The sequence below is a fragment of the Lagenorhynchus albirostris genome, chromosome 6 (genome assembly GCF_949774975.1).
Source record: "Lagenorhynchus albirostris chromosome 6, mLagAlb1.1, whole genome shotgun sequence".
In the NCBI taxonomy this organism is placed as follows: domain Eukaryota; kingdom Metazoa; phylum Chordata; class Mammalia; order Artiodactyla; family Delphinidae; genus Lagenorhynchus; species Lagenorhynchus albirostris.
Window position 1 is genome coordinate 70331872 of NC_083100.1, and position 19201 is coordinate 70351072.

The 19201-nt window shown below is 37.0% G+C and overlaps 1 protein-coding gene across 9 annotated transcripts in view; it reads right to left on the reverse strand.

Annotated features, from left to right (window-relative positions):
* Positions 1–18358, reverse strand: part of TANK (TRAF family member associated NFKB activator) — an 87438-nt gene extending 69080 nt beyond the window's left edge. For 6 of the 9 annotated variants that reach the window (XR_009541175.1, XR_009541173.1, XM_060152779.1 and 3 more), the window contains exon 1: positions 3237–3291. The gene's annotated coding sequence lies outside the window, so the exon portion shown is untranslated. Of the gene's footprint in view, positions 1–2932; positions 3184–3236; positions 3292–18277 lie in introns of those variants that run through there. The other 3 variants (XM_060152784.1, XM_060152777.1, XM_060152783.1) reach the window with 3 other exon arrangements.
* Positions 18359–19201: the final 843 nt, after the last annotated feature.

Here is a 19201-nt window from a genome sequence, read left to right on the forward strand (position 1 = left end):
ACTGCTGGTAGGCTTGGCACCCCTAACCCCCAAGTGTTATTCAAGGGTCCACTGTACTTTCAGATGGGTTCATGAGTGAATTCTTTCAGACCTTCAAATAGAGAGCTCTTAAGCTGTATTTAAACTACCTCAGAGCAGAGAAAGAAGGAACTCTTCTCAATTCTTTTTAGAAAATCAGCATAGCCTTGCTATCAAACTCTGCCAAAGATAACAGTAAAAAGATAACTACAGATGAAACTCAATTACTGATTTTAAATAAAAATGTGACCGAAAAGAAACCTATATGCTTAAATATTACACAATGACCAAGTGTAAGGTTGGTTCAAAAAGTAGAAATCAAGGGTAAAAATGAACTTATTTACAAAACAGAAGTAGAGTCACAGATGCAGAAAACAAACTTATGGTTACCAAGGGGGAAAGGGGGGGAGGGATAAATTGGGAGATTGGGATTCACATATACACACTACTATATATAAAATAGATAACTAATAAGAACTTGCTGTATAGCACAGGGAACTCTACTCAATACTCTGTAATGGCCCATATGGGAAAAGAATCTAAGAAAAAAAAAGTGGATATATGTATATGTATAACTGATTCACTTTGCTGTACACCTGAAGCTAACATAACATTGTAAATCAACTATACTCTAATAAAAATTAAAAAACAAACAAACAAAACAACAACAACAAAAACCCCCAAAATCTACTAAAACAATTTTCCATTCTAATAGGTCAAGGAAGAAAAGCACATGACAGGCCATGATAGATGCCAAAATGCCGTATGACAAAACTCAACTTCTACTCCTGATAAAAATGTTTAGTTAAGTAGTAATGAAAAGACATCATCTTGACAACAAGAAATATACAGACCAAATGAACATTCAACATCTGTTAGTTAAAACTGTTCTCCAAGTGCTAGCCAATGCAAACAGACCAAAAGAAAAAACAAAAACAAAAAAACCCAACTTCAGACACAATCCAAAATCCATTCCCTGCAAAAATCCCAGTAGCTAGAAATATTAGACACTTCCTTGATAAATAAAATTATTTGAAATTTACTCTAAAATTCATATTTAATGATGACACAGTAAAAACATCCACAAACTAAGAAATATGATGAGGATGGCCTGAATCAATGTTATTATACACCACTGTTCTGGAAAAGCTAGAAATTTATTAAACCAAAGAAAGAAAGAAGTATAAGGAGGGAGATAAGATTATATTTAGATGACTGTTTTCCTAGAAAATTCAAGAGAAAAAAATTATTACAATAAGTTTAGAAAGTTGGCCAGATATATAAATTATCTACATACCAGTAACAAAATATTACTGGATGGCTAAAATCCCCCCCAAAAGTTATGTTTTAATGAAACATAAACAGTTTACTTTAAATTTTACCTGAGAAGAGAACGCAATCACCAAGGATATTTTGAAAAAGGCAAATGAAGAGGGACTTGCTTTATGAATTACTAAAAAGTGCCTAATCAAAGAGATTGGTATTTGTATAGGAAGAGGCAAATAGAACACAGCAACAGAAGAATCCAAAAAAAAAAGACTCATGTACAGGTGGAAATTTACTATATTAAGGTAGTATTTCTAGTCAGTTGGGAAAGAATTGATTTCAGCAAATGATTTCAGGGAAAATGGCTAAACCCTATCTTATACAATGTACAAAAATAATTTTCATATGTTTTAATGAGTAAAGCATACAAAACTATAAAAAGAATTAACAGACAATACAGGAAAATATTTTAATAATTTTTGAGTAAGGACAGCATTCTTAAGCGATACAAAACCTGGGCATTTAAACCAAAGACTGATAGTTCTTGAAAATATTTGCCATATAATTCACAGAGGATTAATATATCTGTATCCTAATGAAATACAGATAATTTTGTAGAACAAGAGCAAAATATATAGACAGGCAATATCAAGAAATGGTTAACTACATATGGTACATCCAGGCAAAGGAATACCATGCTGACATTAAGATAAAGTAGAGCTACATATGGTAAGATTTCCACTATATATTTTTCATCTGAAAAACCAGATAATAGAACTGTATGCATACATAATCTCATTTTCATAAGAAAGCGAAACAACATATTTACATACACATGAGAGATGTGGAAGACGTTGGAGTACCTGTGGTTGGGGAGAGGGCTGTGAAGGAGTTACATTTTCTGCTTTATGCATGACTATCACTTTAGGGTTCTCCTCCCCTCCCTAATGAGAGGGGCAAAATAATTTTTCAGCAGAATACAGAGCTTGCTTCTCTGCTACCTCTCGTTTGAAATGTGTATTCCAACCGTGGTAGGGAAGCAGATCACGTTATTTTCCTTCACTTTCATGTCATTTCACTTCCTTTACTACCGTTTCTCTCTTAAGATATAACTTGTCAAATGAATCTGTGAGATAAATGACACTTGACATAGCAAAGGCTGCTCTACTTCTGCTTGTTACAGCATAATAAGAGACACAAAGACTCTTTGGTTTGAGTGTCTTCCCCCTTCTTTCTTCACTTCGTGACAAGCACAGCTTGTGACACCCGTAACTCGTCGCTAGTCAGTTTACGCCGCGCTGGGGATTCCACCTAACGCCCGGTTCCCACTGGGGGCAGGGTTTGCTTCTGCTCTTTCCGCCTCAGCCATCTATTCTCTCCGTGACCCTCGGGGAAGTTACCCAACTTCTCATTGACAAGGCTATGATAACACCCCACAGGAAAGCTGAGAGCAAAACTGTGCAATAATCTTGGGGGAAAAACAACAGAAAGAACCGACGAAGTTTTCGGAAGAGTAACAACGATAGTACTAGCTTCTGCAAGGCAGCCCGCGTCCTCAAAGGAGGCGGGGACCTCCAGGCGGGGTCCACTGCTCACCCTGATATCGCAAGCCCTGCCTCCCCGGTGGCTAGCCAAGAAGTCAAGTCACCGAGAGCAGCCGACGCGGAGTCGGGCAGGATCCCTCGCCTGCTGCCGTCGCAGCGGGGTCCGTCGTTGCTGCGCTGACGTCGCGGGCCCGGAAAGCCCCTCCCTGGTCCGCTCGGGGATGGGGACCCAGGTGGTTTCTCTCGCACTAAGTCCCTCCCCACTCTGAGAACTGGTTGTCTCTGCAGCTCCTCGGCTTCTCTCCCTGCGGCGCCCATACGGCCAGCGTCGCTCACACACACAAGTTCTCTGTCGCCGTGCCCGACGGCTTCGGACACAGCAACTAGCTCACGAAGTTTCTTACTCACAGTTCAGGGCTTCCGCGCCGCTCTCTCACACCTCGGGTCGCCGGCGCCCGGCGGAGTGACTCCAACCGGAAGTTGTTTTCCGTTCCAGTTCAGAGGGCAGCGCCTGCGCGCGGAGCATTAACCCTTCACCCTCTACCTCTCCAGGCCTGGCCTCTCCGGCCCCGCCCCTCCCCACCCCGCCCACTCTCGCCCCTCATCCAAGCCAAGCCCCGCCCAGCGCAGCCCCGCCCCTCCTCGCAGGGAAAACCATAGCCACAGAAAGGCATACAATGTCAAGTTTAAAGGTCACCTGAGTGTGTTGGCTAGCTTTTTGCCAAACAACAAATAACAGGGTCTAGCATCACCCAGTGTGTGAGCTGAGAATCACCTGAGAATTACCCAAGAATCACCTGAGAGGCTTGTTAAAGACGTAGATTCACCCCTAGAGATTCCCAGAGTTCAGAGCAACTGGGGTGAAGCCCAGGAACCCGAATTTTCAACATATCTCTATATGAATGTGATTAAGGTGATTAAACTCCACACTCTGAGAAAAATTACACACGCACACACACACACACACACACACACACACACATTTGGTTTTCCCCCAACTAGTAACACCTTTCATTAAAAGTACTTGCTAAAGTTGAATGATTGCTACATGCAAGTAGACCTTTAACATTTCCCATGACTTACGATTCCCCATTATTCCGTTGCCTAACCATGCTTGAATATTCTCCAAGATAGAAAGTTTAGACAGATAACTCAAGAAAAGTTTTAGCTCGAATACCTACTACCTCAGGCAAGTTGCTTAACCTAATGAACATTGATACTTTAAAATCTGACAAATGACAATGATAACCTACATCACTGGATGGATGGTTGCAGAATCAATCCATAATGTAAGCAAAAGTCGTGGTAAAGTTCAGAATGCTCTGTAAATGAAAGGTGTTGTCTGGAATCACTCATGTCATGCTGGCTCCTTCCCACCACCAAGGTCATCCCGAGGACTCCTTTCAGGAAAAGAGCAGTCAAATCCACAGCACATGTGGAAGCTTCCTGAGAGCACTGAAGGCTGGGACTCTCTACATGGACTGGAGCATAACTGTTCTGGGTGAATGCATGTAGCACTTTCAGAAGCTTCCATGGTGATGACCTACTATTTATTTAATTAAACATTATTTTTAAAACTCACTATTTTTGCATATATCTGACAAGGGTTAATGGTGTTTGAAAAAGACTTTATCACCAAGCACAAGCATACTAAGGGTGCTGAAATAGTGATTTCATAGTAAAGATTAAAATGACCATGAGTACTGTATATTGTTGTCAGGCAGAGCCTGCTCTAGAGCATAGCTCTATATCCATAGACTTGATGAAATTTCCAAAGTTGAGAACACTCCTGAACACTCCTGTAACACTCCTGTCCTAGTGGTCTTGGCTAAGCCATACCTTGACAGGTCTTCAGTCCATCCAAGAATCTTTATTCATCCTGAAAGTTACAAGGCTAGCCCTGGAATCTTGAGCTCCTTTTTTCTAGTCATGCTGTCCCATATAACTTAGAAGCTACTATCTTCCCAGGGAGGTCCAGGATCTTGCTCCTCCTAGGATAGTATCTTTTCTCTGTTAGAGCAGAAGGATGGGGTTCTGACTGCCTCAGTTTCTCCCTACATTTCTGAATCATGGATGTTTATACTTCTTTCCTTAGGCCAGTAAGTCCAAGAATTTAAAAACTTGCCAAATTGCAGTGTATTCTACTTGGTTAACTTGAATATTGGGCTTATTTTTTAAAGTCAAAGCCAAAACATAATTTAAAAACCTTTTTTAAAAAAAACAACAGAAACTTCTTGTGTATAGCATTATGACCAGTTGAACAGTTTTCTTGTAATAAGTAATTGAGTTAAACATGACAGTACAGCACATTTTAAAAAAGAATTTTTAAGAGTAACTTTAAGTTCACGGTAAATGTGAGAGGAAGATACAGAGATTTACCACATACTCCCTACCCTGAAACATGCATAAGACTGTTTCATCATCAACACTTCCCATCAGGGTGATACGTTTGTCACAATTGATGAACCTACATTGACATACTATTATCATTCAAAGTCCATAGTTTCCATTAGGGTTCACTCTTGGTGTTGTACATTTGATGGGTGTGGACAGAAGCATAATGCCATGTATCTATCATTATAGTATTATACTACAGTATACTGGAGGATACTAGTATACTCTATACACTCTGACATGTATCCATCATTATACTATCATACTATACAAGAATAATTTCATTGCCCTAAAAATCCTCTATGATCCACCTATTCATCTCTCCCTCTCCCTAATCTCTGACAACCACTGATCTTTTTACTGTCTCCATAGTTTTGCCTTTTCCAGATTGTCATATTGTTGGAATCATACAGTAGGTAGCCTTTTCAGATTGGCTTCTTTCACTTAGTAATATGCATTTGAGTTTCTTCCATGCCTTTTCATGGCTTGATAGATCATTTCTTGTTAGCACTGAATAATATTCCATTGTCTGGATGTACCACAGTTTATTTATCCATTTGCCTACTGAAGGACACCTTGGTTGCTTCAACTTTTGGCAAGTTGAATAAAGCTGCTATAAACATTAGTGCACAGGTTTTTGTGTGCACATATTTTCAACTACTTTGGGTAAATACCAAGGAGCGTGATTGTTGGGCTGTAGAGCAAGAGTATATTTAGTTTTGTAACAAGCTGCCAAAGTTTCTTCCAAAGTGGCTGTACCATTTTGCATTCCCACCAGCAATGAATGGGAGTTCCTTTTGCTCCACATCCTCATCAGCATTTGGTGTTGTCAGTGTTCTGGCTTTTGACCATTCAAATAGGAGTGGAGTGGTATCTCATTGTGTTTTAATTTTCATTTCCCTGATGACATATAATGTGGAGCATCTATTCACATGGTTATTTGCAATCTGTATATCTTCTTTTGTGAATTATCTGTTAAGGTATTTGGCCTATTTTAAAATTGGGTTGTTTGTTTTCTTATTGTTGAATTTTAAGAGGTCTTTTTATGTTTTGTATAACAGGCCTTTATCAGATGTATCTTTTGAAAATATTTTCTCCCAGTCTGTGGCTTGTCTTTTCATTCTTTTTACAGTGTCTTTTGCAGAGCAGAAAAATTTAATTTTAACAAAGTCTAACTTATCCAGCACTGCTTTTGAGCAAATTGAAGGAGCTACTTTGACTATTTCTAATTTAAATAGTAGAATTTAATAATACACTCAGAATCTAAAACTGAATTCATGAGCATTTTGAAATATGAAAGTGCTAAACACTTTAAATAAGGAAAGAAAAAATTAAACACACATTTCTTAACTATATATTTTTATCTCTTTCCACTCCCATGATGTTGTAGTCATGAAGAGAAGTGGCTGCATACTGCTCCAATGTCTGAAACATGCATAAATGCTGGGGTAAGTGGATGAGTTTGTGCTAAAACAGTGTCAAACATTTTCCTTTTTTTATAATGATGATGAATTTTTTAGAAATGACATACAATATGTTGTATTAAGGTTAGGAATTGAGTTGGGATATTCATTTGAGGAATAATTCTTTAAAACTGACATAATTTCACTCTAATTTTCCTTATATTATTATATACCTCAGGTTAACAAGTAGTACTGGAGGGTAGGGTGGAATGAAAATGAGAACTGCAGCTTTATTAAAACTATTTCAGGACCTGTTTTCAAAACTGCTTAATATTTTATTGAGAGTTCTGAATATAAATCTAGAAACAAGGAAAGCTGCCAGTATAAACACTTACTACAACTAACTTGGAATGCCAGGTATGCATCAATGGTCTTAGTCAAATCTTTGATGTGAAATATCACTATTAATAGAATCTGGTTGACTTCTGATTTAGGATGACATCTGGACTAGCTGTTTTTGTCTCAGAGTCTCTGAATTAAATGCCTAATGAAAAATCAGAAAAATATGAGAACTCATAATAGCATCAAAAGGCAGGATTGATGACCAGACCCAGCGCATATGGCTGAGAGGCTGTGCCCTGTACAGGGCACTCGGCTGAAATAGGTGCTCACTCACTTGCCAAGCCTTGCTACCTTGGGCTTGAGTCTTCCAGAGTTGCTATAACCCTGCTGATAAGCATCCTACTGACAGAATTTGACAAGATTTTCCACCACTTGCAAGAACTGTAGGGCTGAAATGGACATGAACTTTGTTGTTTGAAGGTGAGCAAACCTGTGACCCTGAAGGATAGTAAGAAAGCTATCTGCTTCATGTCACCTACTAGTGAATTGGACAGTAACCCCACTACTATGTGTTACCTTCAAGTACTATTTTACAACTTGTTGCCTCATTGTCCCCCATTAGTACGTGTTTTTATTATCTATTGATATTTTTGAGTTCTGGTTTGGAGTATATCAACATGATCCCAATGGGAGTGGACGGATGTGATACTCTGTATCTAAGGATATGTGAAGCAAATAATGGAAGGGCCTGGGCAGATAGAGCTGTGTGTTTGACTCTCTGGGAGTTTAGTTTTTCATACATGGCTCGTATCAAGGAAAAGACCAATGATTTTTTCCTGATTAACCAGGAATTCTCTTCTTCATATTAAAACAACTAGGCAATAAGGGTGAGGGATCTCTGCCTCAGGCCAGTATTCATAGTGACAAAGTTGGTAAATGTTAGCTTTAGGTCCAAAAGTTAGCTGTGAACTATGCATGTCTTTATGTCTCCTAGCTCAAGATCTGTGCTGAGGAGCTAGTAGAAATCAGGAAGATAATGAGAAGAACCAAATAAAATCCACACTTCTGGTTAGTAAGGGCTACACAAACCTTGGAATGAGTTTAATACAAGATATAATATACTTGTATTAATGAGTGTAATACAAGATAAAGCATCCGTTTGAAAAGACTGTGCTGCACAAAGGAAGAAGAGCAAAGTCCCCCCAAATCCTGAGAAAATGAACACTCTAGAAAATGGTTTGCCAGAAGCATAAGTAAGTGGAAAGAATCCAATTTGTATTTTCTGTGATACAAGAGTTGAAATCTAAGGCATGATATTGAGCTAAGACAAGAAGGGAGAAATAAAAACAAAGTTGGGTAAGTTAAGGCTGTAAGGACACAGAACATGCAACATCAAAATTCAAACGTTATTTGAACATAATAAAAAATGGAATCCATACTGCAGAATGTTAAATCAATGATTAGAGAAAAAGCTTGAAAAACTCTCTCAAAATGTGAATGGAAAGGAGAAATAGATGAAAACCATTAAATGTAATAGTGGAAAGATAGTGCTCCAACTTCTGAAAAAGAGATCCGAGTAAATGGAACAGAAATAGCAACTAAAGATATATCAGAATATATCCGAAGTAATACTTTGATATAAGACAATCAGAGATGAAAAGAACTCAGTGAGTCTTGAAATGTATTAATGAAAAGAGCCCAACATTTTGACCTATCCTGATAAAGATTGTAATGTTAAATTATGTATCCATTCATTTATTCAGGAACCATTTTGTGAGTGCTTGCTATATGCTAAAAGTTAGGGCTACAAAGATTACCAAGTCACAGTTCTACCTTAAAAGAACTTAGTGTCTATTGTGGATGATATGCATACAAGAAACAGGCAATTGCTATACAATGTGGTATTACACCATAACAATAAGGGTAAGAATAGGGTACTCAAAAAAGACATTGGAGAGGCCTTAGTCTAGTCATCAGGGGGTGAGAGAAAGCTTTCTGAATCTAAAGTATGGAAAAAATTCAATAAGAATACAGATTAAAAAATGAAACTATTTTCAAAGGAAGAAAAAAAATGAAAAATAGACTTAACTTCAACATTAAACTTCAGAAGCTGAATAGAATAACACGTACAGCAGCCTGAGAAAGATTTGACTTACAAAATCTATACCCACTCGAATTATCATTTTCATAGGAAAGGAAAACTAAGACATTCTTAGATACCTTATAGTTCAGAGATATTTCACCTATGTCCTGAAATAACTGGACATACACTTCAGTTAGTCAGAAGGGAATCAAAGTGCAAAAACTAAGAAAGGTGAAATTCTGATATAAAAGAAATATCTGTAAATATTTGAAATAATTTAAATATTGGATTAGGTAAAAACTTGTTGCAAATATAATGAGAATATTAAAAATAATCTTTAAGATATAAGGTCCAAGTATAAATAAATAGTTTAGTAATAATTTGTTCTAAACTTCCTGATTATAGCAACAAAAACTCAAGTGGGTAGAAGAGAGGTGGCAGGAAGGAGAAAGTTCTAATTTACTCATTTTCTTATCTTCTATATGTGAAAACAAGGAAATGATAGGCTCTCATTCTAACAATGATATTATAATTGAACATATATTATTTTAGATTTTTAAAAAAAATATAAAGGTAAATAACTGCAAGTAGAATTAAAAGCAATTATACTCCAATAAAGCCATTAAAAATTATATGCTTATTGTTTATGTTTATGTTTTTGGCCGCACCTCATGGCTTGTGGGATCTTAGTTCCCCCACCAGGGATTGAACCCTGGCCCTTGGCAGTGAGAGCGAGGAGTCCTAACCATTGGACCACCATAGAATTCTCCATTTTTTCATGCTCCTCAATAGAGGAGAAAGAAAGGAAAACATTGCTCATGTAATGAAGATGTAAAACTCATCCAATAAGGTAACTCTTGTGAGCACTCCTCTGCAACATTGTTTTTGCATGCATATACTCTGTTCTCATTGTCAACTCTGTCCTCACTGTCACACTCTGACTCTACTGACACCCCTTGTTCAGACCATCATCAAATTCTTATTTACTACACAATCTCCTAACTATTCTCCTAACTTTTTCTCTTGTCAAATTCTAAATTTTATTATGTTCCTTTAGCACCTAAAGTCACTTTCTATTAACCTTAGAATAAAATCCAAACTCTAAACATAGTATGAGGTTTCTTCTTACTTCTCCAGACTCATATCCTGCCTCTTCTTCTGGCTTCTTTCAACACCTCAAATGCTCCGTGTTCTGTCTTTTTCAGGTGTTTGCTAGTGTGTTTTCCTCATACTAGAACATGTTTCCCTCACATTTTGTTGGTCTATTAAGGCCTCAGCTGAATGGTCTGATTCAAAGCAGGGCCTCACTTGACTTCTCTTCCAGGTTAGAACTATGGGCTCCTATTTCACCCTGTCCTTTCCCCTTTATGACATGCCTCACACTTGAAATTCCAAGACACATATTTGTGTGTTTCTGAAGTTAGGATGGCTATTACAACTAATATTAAAGAAACTTGTAACACAGTCTGAGGCCTAGATGATCATTGCCCTCACAAAGGCAAACTCAAGCTGACATAGGCTAATGCAAGCAGGCTATAAATGAGAGTTCTCATTAGAATTGCCCCAGTCATATGTTGGTATTGTCATTTACTAACCATATGACCAACCCCGAGCTTCAGTTTCTTCTCCTGTCAAGTATAGATTATAATAATACTGGCCTCAAAAGTTGTGTGTGGGGCTTTCCTGGTGGCGCAGTGGTTGAGAGCCCGCCTGCCGGTGCAGGGGACACGGGTTTGTGCCCCGGTCTGGGAGGGTCCCACATGCCGCGGAGCGGCTGGGCCCATGAGCCATGGCCGGTGGGCCTGCGCGTCTGGAGCCTGTGCTTCACAACGGGAGAGGCCACAATAGTGAGAGGCCCGTGTACCACAAAAGAAAAAAAAAAAGTTGTGTGTGTATGTGTATGTGTACAGTGAGATAATATATGAACAGGGCCTGGATTATAGGAGGAACTCAATAAATATTAGCTAATACAGTTGACATTTGAACAATGAGAGGGTTGGGGCACCAACCCCCTATGCAGTTGAAAATCCACATATAATGTTACAGTCAGCCCTCCATATCCATGGTTCTGTAACTGCAGATTCAACCAACTGCAGATCGTATAGTACATGTTTATTGAAAAGAATCCACGTATTAGTGGACCCATGCAGTTCAAACCCATGTTGTATAGATAATATCTGTAACTTAAGTAGGTCGTTCTACATGCAGTTGATTTTTAATTTAAGTAAGTAGTCAGAATTATCATTTAAAATGTCTTTAAAAGTTCACCCTAAGGAAGTGTAGAGATTGTACTTACTAGGAAAATCTCTTACTTTAAATCAATTGTCTTACATATGCCCAAAAAACCAAAGGAAACTGTAGACCAAAAAACCAAAGGAAATCAGAAAATGTTGTATGAACAAGACAACATTATCAATAAAGAGATAGAAATTGTAAAAAGGAACCAAATAGAAACTCTGGAGCTGAATAGTACAATAAGTGAAATGAAAAATTCACTAGAGGGGCAACAGATTTGAGCAGGCAGAAGACGTCAGTGAATGTGATTATAAGACAATTGAAACTATCTAGATAGAGGAACAGAAAGGAAAAAAGAATAAAGAAAAGTGCATAGAGCCTAAGAGGCCTATGAAACATCATCTTGTAAGCCAAAATATGCATTATGGAAGTTCTGAAGGAGAGGTGAGAGAAAAGGAGCAGAAAATATATTTAAAGAAATAATGGTTGAAAACTTCCCAATTTGATGAAAGACTGAATCTGTACATTCAAGAAGTTCAGTGAACTCAAGTAGACTAAACTCAGATTCACACTGAGACACATTATAATCAAACTGTTGAAAACCAAATACAATGAGAGAATCTTGAAAGCAGCGAGAGAGAAGCAACTCTTTATTTACAAGGGATCCTCTGTAAGATTAACAGCCAATTTCACTTTGGAATCATGAAGGCCAGAAGGCAGTGGGATGACATATTTAAAATGCTGGGAAAAAAAAAGAAATAGGTGCCAACCAAGAATTCTATATCCGGCAAAACCATTCTTCAAAAATGAAGGAGAAATTAAGACATTCTGAATTTATGAAAAACCCACAGCTAACATCATACTCAATGGTGAAAGACTGAAAGATTTGTCCCTAAGATCAGGAACAAAACAAGGGTGCTTTTTTTCACTACTGCTATTCAACATTGTCATGATAGTTCTAGCAAGAGCAATTAAACAAGAAAAAGAAAAGGCATCTAAATTAAAAAGGAAGAAGTAAAACTATATCTGCAAATGACATTATCCTACATGTAGAAAATCCCAAACAATCCACAGGAAAGCTACTAGAGCTAATAAATAAATTTAGCAAAGTTGCAGGATACAAGATCAACACTCAGAAATCAGTTGGTTTCAATATGTTATCAATGAACAATTCAAAAAGAAAATTAAGGAAACAACTTAATTTATAATAGCATCCAAAAGAATGAAATATCTAGGAATGAATTTAACCAAAGAGGCAAATGACTTGTACACTGAAAACTACAAAATATTGCTGAAAAAAATGAAAGAAGACCTAAATAAATGGGAAGACATCCTGTGTTCATGAATTGGAAGAGTTAAAATTGTTAAAATGGCAATACTCCCCAAATGATCTACAGATTTAATGTAATCTGTATCAAAATTCCAATGACTTTTTTTCAGAAATGAAAAAGCCAATCTTCAGTTTCATGTAGAATTGCAAGGAGCCCTAAATAACCAAGGAATATTGAAAAAATTAAAAGAGTTGGAGGACTCACACTTCCCCATTTCAAAACTCATTACAAAGCTACAGTAATCAAAACAGTGTGATAAGAGCATAAAGATAGACATATAGACCACAGGAATAGAATGGAGAGTCCAGAAATAAACCCTTACATCTATGGCCAATTGATTTTGAGCAGAGTACAAAGACCATTTAATGGAGAAAGAATAGTCTTTTCAACAAATGATGTTGGAGCAACTGATATCCATAATGAAAATAACAAAACTGGACCCCTATCTCACATTATATACAAAAACTAACTCAAAGTGAAAAAGTAATCTAAATACAAGAGCTAAAACTATACAACTTAGAAAAGACGTAAATCATTGTGACCTTGAATTTGGCAATGGATTCTTAGGTATGATACCAAAATCATAAACAAAAAAATACAATCAAGAAAAAAATAAATTGGACTCTAAAAATTTTTGAAAATAAACTTTTGTGCATTGAAAGACATTATCAAAAGGCAATCTGTAGAATGGGAGAAAATGTTTGCAAATTATGTATTTCATAAGAGTCGTGTATCCAGAATATATAAAGAACTCTTTTATTATATTAGCCTAACAACAGAAGGACAACTCAATTAAAAAATGGGTAAAGGACTTGAAGACATTTTTCCAAGGAGACTATACAGTTGGCTAAAAAGCACATGAAAGGATGTTTGACATCATTAGTCATTAGGGTAATGCAAATCAAAACCGCAATGAGATATCATGTAACATCCATTAGGATGACTATAATAATAATAACTTAAAAAACAGAAAGGGGACATCCCTGGTTAAGAATCCGCCTGCCAATGCAGGGAACGTGGGTTTGATCCGTGGTCTGGGAAGATCCCACATGCTGTGGAGCAACTAAGCCTGTGCGCCACAACTACTGAGCTTGCGCTCTACAACCTGCGAGCCACAACTACTGAGCCCATGCATTGCAACTACTAAAGCCTGCACGCTCTAGGGCCCACCTGCCACAACTACTGAGCCTGTGTGCTGCAACTACTGAGCCCGCATGCTGCAACTACTGAAGCCCACACGCCTAGAGCCTGTGCTCCGTAGCAAGAGAAGCCACCACAATGAGAAGCCTGTGCACCGCAACGAAGAGTAACCCCTGCTTGCCACAACTAGAGAAAAGCCTGCACATAGCAACGAAGACCCAACGTAGCCAAAAACAGAAAACAAAAAACAAAACAAAACAAAAAACCCAGAAAATTACAAGTGTTGGCAAGAATGTGGAGAAATTGGAACTTTCATGCATTGCTGGTGGGAATGTAAAATGGTTCAGTCATTGTGGAAAACAATTTGGCAGTTACTTAAAAAGTTAAACATAGGACTTCCCTGGTGTCGCAGTGGTTGAGAGTCCGCCTGCCGATGCAGGGGACATGGGTTCGTGCCCGGTCTGGGAAGATCCCACATGCCGTGGAGCAGCTGGGCCCGTGAGCCATGGCCGCTGAGCCTGCGCATCCGGAGCCTGTGCTCCGCAATGGGAGAGGCCACAACAGTGAGAGGCCCGCGTACCACGAAAAAAAAAAAAAAGAAAAGGAAAAAAAAAAGTTAAACATAGAATTAGCCCACAATGTGACCCCACAATTCCACCGTGAGGTATATACTTAAAAGAATTGAAAATAGGTAATCATACAATGTAAATGCATGGTCATAGCAGCACTGTTTACAATAGACAAAAAGTGAAAACAGCCCAACTATCCTGTCCATCAATAGATGAATGGATAAATAAATGGTGTATACATAGACAACAGAATATTACTTGGCCATAAAAGAAATGAAGTACTGACATATGCTACAACATGGATATATCTTGAAAATACTATGCTAAGTGAAAAAAAGCCAGACAGAAAAAGTCACAGGTTATATGATTTCACTTATGTGAAATACCCAGAATAGGTATATTCATATAGACAGGACACAGATTGGTGGTTGCCAGGGATTGAGGAGAGCAGGAAATGCAGAGCAACTGCTTAATGGGTAAAGGGTTTCCTTTTGGGGTGGTAAAAATGTTTTGAAGCTAGATAGAAGTGGTGGTTGCACAACACTGTGAGTGGACTAAATACCACTAAATTGTTCACTTTATAATGTTTAACTTTGTTATGTGAATTTTACCTCAATTTTTGTAAAAGGAAAAAATAAGGAAATTTGAATAAACTATAAACTGAGTTAATAAAAATGTATCAATATTGTTCCTCTATTGTCACAAATGTACCATACACTAATACGTTAATTACAGGGGAAACTATGTTGGGGAGCAGGGGTGCGGGGGAAGAGGCAGGGTGGTACATGGGAACTCTCTGTAGTGTTTACTCTTTTTTTCTCTAAATCTAAAACTGTTCGAAAAAAAATAAAGTCTGTTAGGTAAAAAAAATCCAAAAAACAAGAAAAACCTTTATTGTTCTAAATAACTCTTGGATCAGAGAGGAAATAAAACTGCAGTTAGAAAAACATAAAATAATAATGAAATAATGTGAAAATGATATAAATGTGTAAGAACAGTTAAAATGGTACTCAGAAAATTCCTAGCCTTAAATACTTTCATTACAAAATAAGAAAGAAAAAAAATAAATGAACTAAGCAACCAAATCTAAAACTGAGGAAGGGAAAAGTAAAATAATCTAAAAGGAAGGAAAGGCAGTAAGAAAATAGTAATAAAGATAAAAGCAAAAACTATTTATTTAAAAAAGAGCTAACCATAAATGAGATACATCCAAGAGATTAACCCTTTGACATGTCCAATCAGGAAAAAAAGAGAGAGAAAACATAACGAAAAGGGTTATCCATATGGTTATGGAGATGGTAAAAATTACAATACCATGTATACCAATACATTTGAAAATTTTGATAAAATTTTATTTATAAACAACAAATAACCTAAACTGTGCGAAAAAATGGCATAAAACCTGAATAGATCAATAACAATAGAAAACGTTGAAAAGCTTTTAAAGAATTACTTCCAAAAGTGCGTGTCAGGGACAGAGTGCTAAGATATGCTCTTTAAACATTTCAAGGAGCCGATAAGTCCCACGAAATTTTTTTAGAACATGGAGAGTTTTGGTATTTTTATCAGAAAATACAAATACAGATGAATTTCACTTGTGAATAGGAATGCAAAAATTCTCATTAATTCTTTTTCAGTATGTATTTTCTTAATATAAATTGGTGTAAAATAAATCAATTTGGACACACATTTTGCACACCACTGTTGGTTGTAACTGAATTGTGGTCTGCAGCTAGCAGTGTTAAAATAGGGAGAAAGCTTTTTGCACAATGTGTAGGAACAGCTGCTTTGTCTGAGTGTTGGTTGCTCTGCCTTGATAGGGTTCCTTGGCTATGCCACATTGTTTTCATTCTTTTCTGTTAATTTGAGTTGTGAACTGAATTGTGAAGCCAAAATAATAGGGGAGAGGCGTTTAAGCATGTGGATTGAAGAGAAAATGAGGAAATGTGTAGGTTTGGTTTGCTTTGATCAACCAATTTATTATCTTAACCAGGGCAATAACAAAATATACTTCATAATTATAAACCTACTTTTATTACCGAGGGATGATTTTTAACAACATGTAATTTTTAAAAAATACAATTACTCTATTGTGTAACAACAGGGCACTATATAGTTTAAAGTAGAAAAACCATACAGCTGTCTCTGATGATATCAAAAAGACAATGAATATAGTTTACCATGAAGTCTTGATACACTTTTAGCAAACTAGGGTTAGAGGCATATTTGGTAGTTATTTGGTCTTTATGATTAATGTGTTTATCTCAAACCAACAGCCTACCTCATTCTTAATGTTAACCACTAGGGAAATTCCCACTGAGATGAGAACATGATGAGGTTGGCTGCAATCTCCTCTGTTATTAAACACTGTTCTAGAAGTTCTGGCCAATGTCACCACCAGAAGAAAAAAGAAGACAAAAGTAAATTCTTCCTATCTAGGCTTTGCATGTGAATTACCTAAAATAATTTAGAAATAAATAAAATATCAATATAATGACTGGATGCAAGATAAAATTATGTTTTCAAGAACTTTCCTAAATGTCAGCAGTAATTAGTTAGAAAATATAGTGGAAATAATACCCCTATCAAGATAGCATCCCTATGACACACATGAAGAAGATAAAATATATTGGAATACATTTTATAATAAACAACCAACCTATGTTTCCTGAGGCCTTAACACATGGAGAGAAAGAATGTTTGCAGACAGTAAGGTTCTCTCCTGTAAGGATAATTATTTTCTTCAAATTAGTGCGTAAGTTTCATGAAGTTCCAACCAGCTCTTTTGGGGAGGAATTTAACATATTTATTTTAAATCTTCCAGTTGGCCATCTCTCTCATTGTCATAAGTGTTTAAGAGAAATAATTGGATGTTGCTCTAGTTGGCTGCTAGCAGGAACTTCAGTCAGGTTAGACCTGGTATACAGCCATAGGTCCCCCCTTCTGCATGGAGGCAGACTAATGTGTGCACCTGTGCCCAGGTGGAAGTGAGCCCTGGAGGGAGTGAGGAGATGGGGTGGGCAAGTGAGGACAAGGAAGACCTAGGAATGAATTCTAAGCTTCTGTGAATGACTTGGCTTCTCTGTGATCTTGACCAAGTATTGTCATTTTCCCCCCATCCGTTTGCAGTTTAGATAAGATAACTCAAAACACTTTTTCAGTATTGTAAGAAGGCAGGGCAGTGGTAACAGAGAGCCATGGAAAAAGAAATGATGTGGATTTATGGTTAAGCTCTGGCTCTACCACTTACTAGCTGGGAGATCCTGTGACCATTTCCCTGTAGCAGACACTCAATAATGGCAGCTATTAATATAACAATAGTAATGATCCTTGAGGTTTAATCTTTTTGAACTATCTACTTATTCTTGAGAATATACTATACTATCTTTAATATTCATTTTTTGTGAAAATAAAGGCCAATTGATAATAGAATAAGACTGGATTGCTATTATTGTGTAAATTTAAATATTCGAAGGTAGGAAATGCCAAGTTTTCTATAAGGTTAATACTTTACTGTAAAGAAATATTCATAAACATGTGTTTCTTAGAAGATAGAAAAATAGTAAATGTGAGTTAATGTTTGAATGAACACACTGGATCAGGCCAGAATTGACCTTTAAAAATTTAACCAAAAAAAGTATGAATATATACAGTATTTACTTTTCAACCTAGTAAGCGGTATACAACTTAACTTATGCTAAATATATATCTTTTAAGTCTTATGTTATAAAAACCACTCACTGGAGAAGGCTATATTCCAGATATAAACTTAAAAAAAATCATTTCAAATAAAGACATAAATTCTACCTTAAAAGTTGAGAAGAATGCAAAAAGATCACAGTTTAAAATTTTTTCCTTTAGTCTTGGCTAGGGACCCCATTTTTAAAAGGCTGAATTTCCAACTGTGGCAATGAATAAAAGGCATTACTGAATCATGTCATAAATTACTCACTTAACAGAAGGAATTGTAGAGCAAATCTGCAACACGTCAGTTTAAGACATCCAGGCCACCTTGCTAGCTTGAGAATTGGTAGGAACTACTAAAGTTTTGATTACCTCTTCTCCAGGTTACAAGGCTTCCTTCATAGACTATTGCTTTTAAAGAAGTAGGCAGTTACAGGGTCTGGAAGTTTTACCTCGAGTCTCTAGCAGTGCCGCCCCAACTGTCCTGAGATCTCCCTTGAGTTAAACTGGGAACTTCCACTGAGAAATCCCCCGCCTTGAAGACTTCCTTTTTTGTAACTTTCAACAGCCAATCATGGCAAGATATTGAAACAAAGCAAAGACTACCAGAAAATGTTCTGTAAACCACCGTGGCTGTAACTTTGACTTCCTTTTGAAGCAAAGATACTTTACTTGAAGAGCTAGGACGTTTTAACAAAAATCCAGAAATTGTAAACCCCAAATTATATTTGGATTAAGCACATTTTCATGTAGCAAAATTTTAAAGTAAGCTTATTTGATAAATGGCTTTTTTTAGGTTTTAAGAAGTCACTTTTTGACCTGAGCAGTATATTTATAAACAGTAGGTGAAGACTAGATTTGAGTATAGTTGTCTTTGCTTCATGGCCTACAGAGGTCACTAGGATGAAGCCTAGTAATATTAAAGTTTATGCTGGATTCCAGAGCCTGACCTCATGTACTTAGAAGAGAGATGAAACATAAAAGGCTCTTAAGAGCTTTTCTCCCTGGGACCTCAGATTCTCTCTTCATGTGGATAAGCATATATGCCAGCACACTGGGGAAATGCTTTACAAATACATATATTCTTCTCAGGCTACTTGGAGCAAAACATCAAGTTCTACACGCAAATGGAAGGCGGCATATGCACCCCAGACATTTTTCTTTGTTATAAAATTTTAGAGCTGGAAATGTC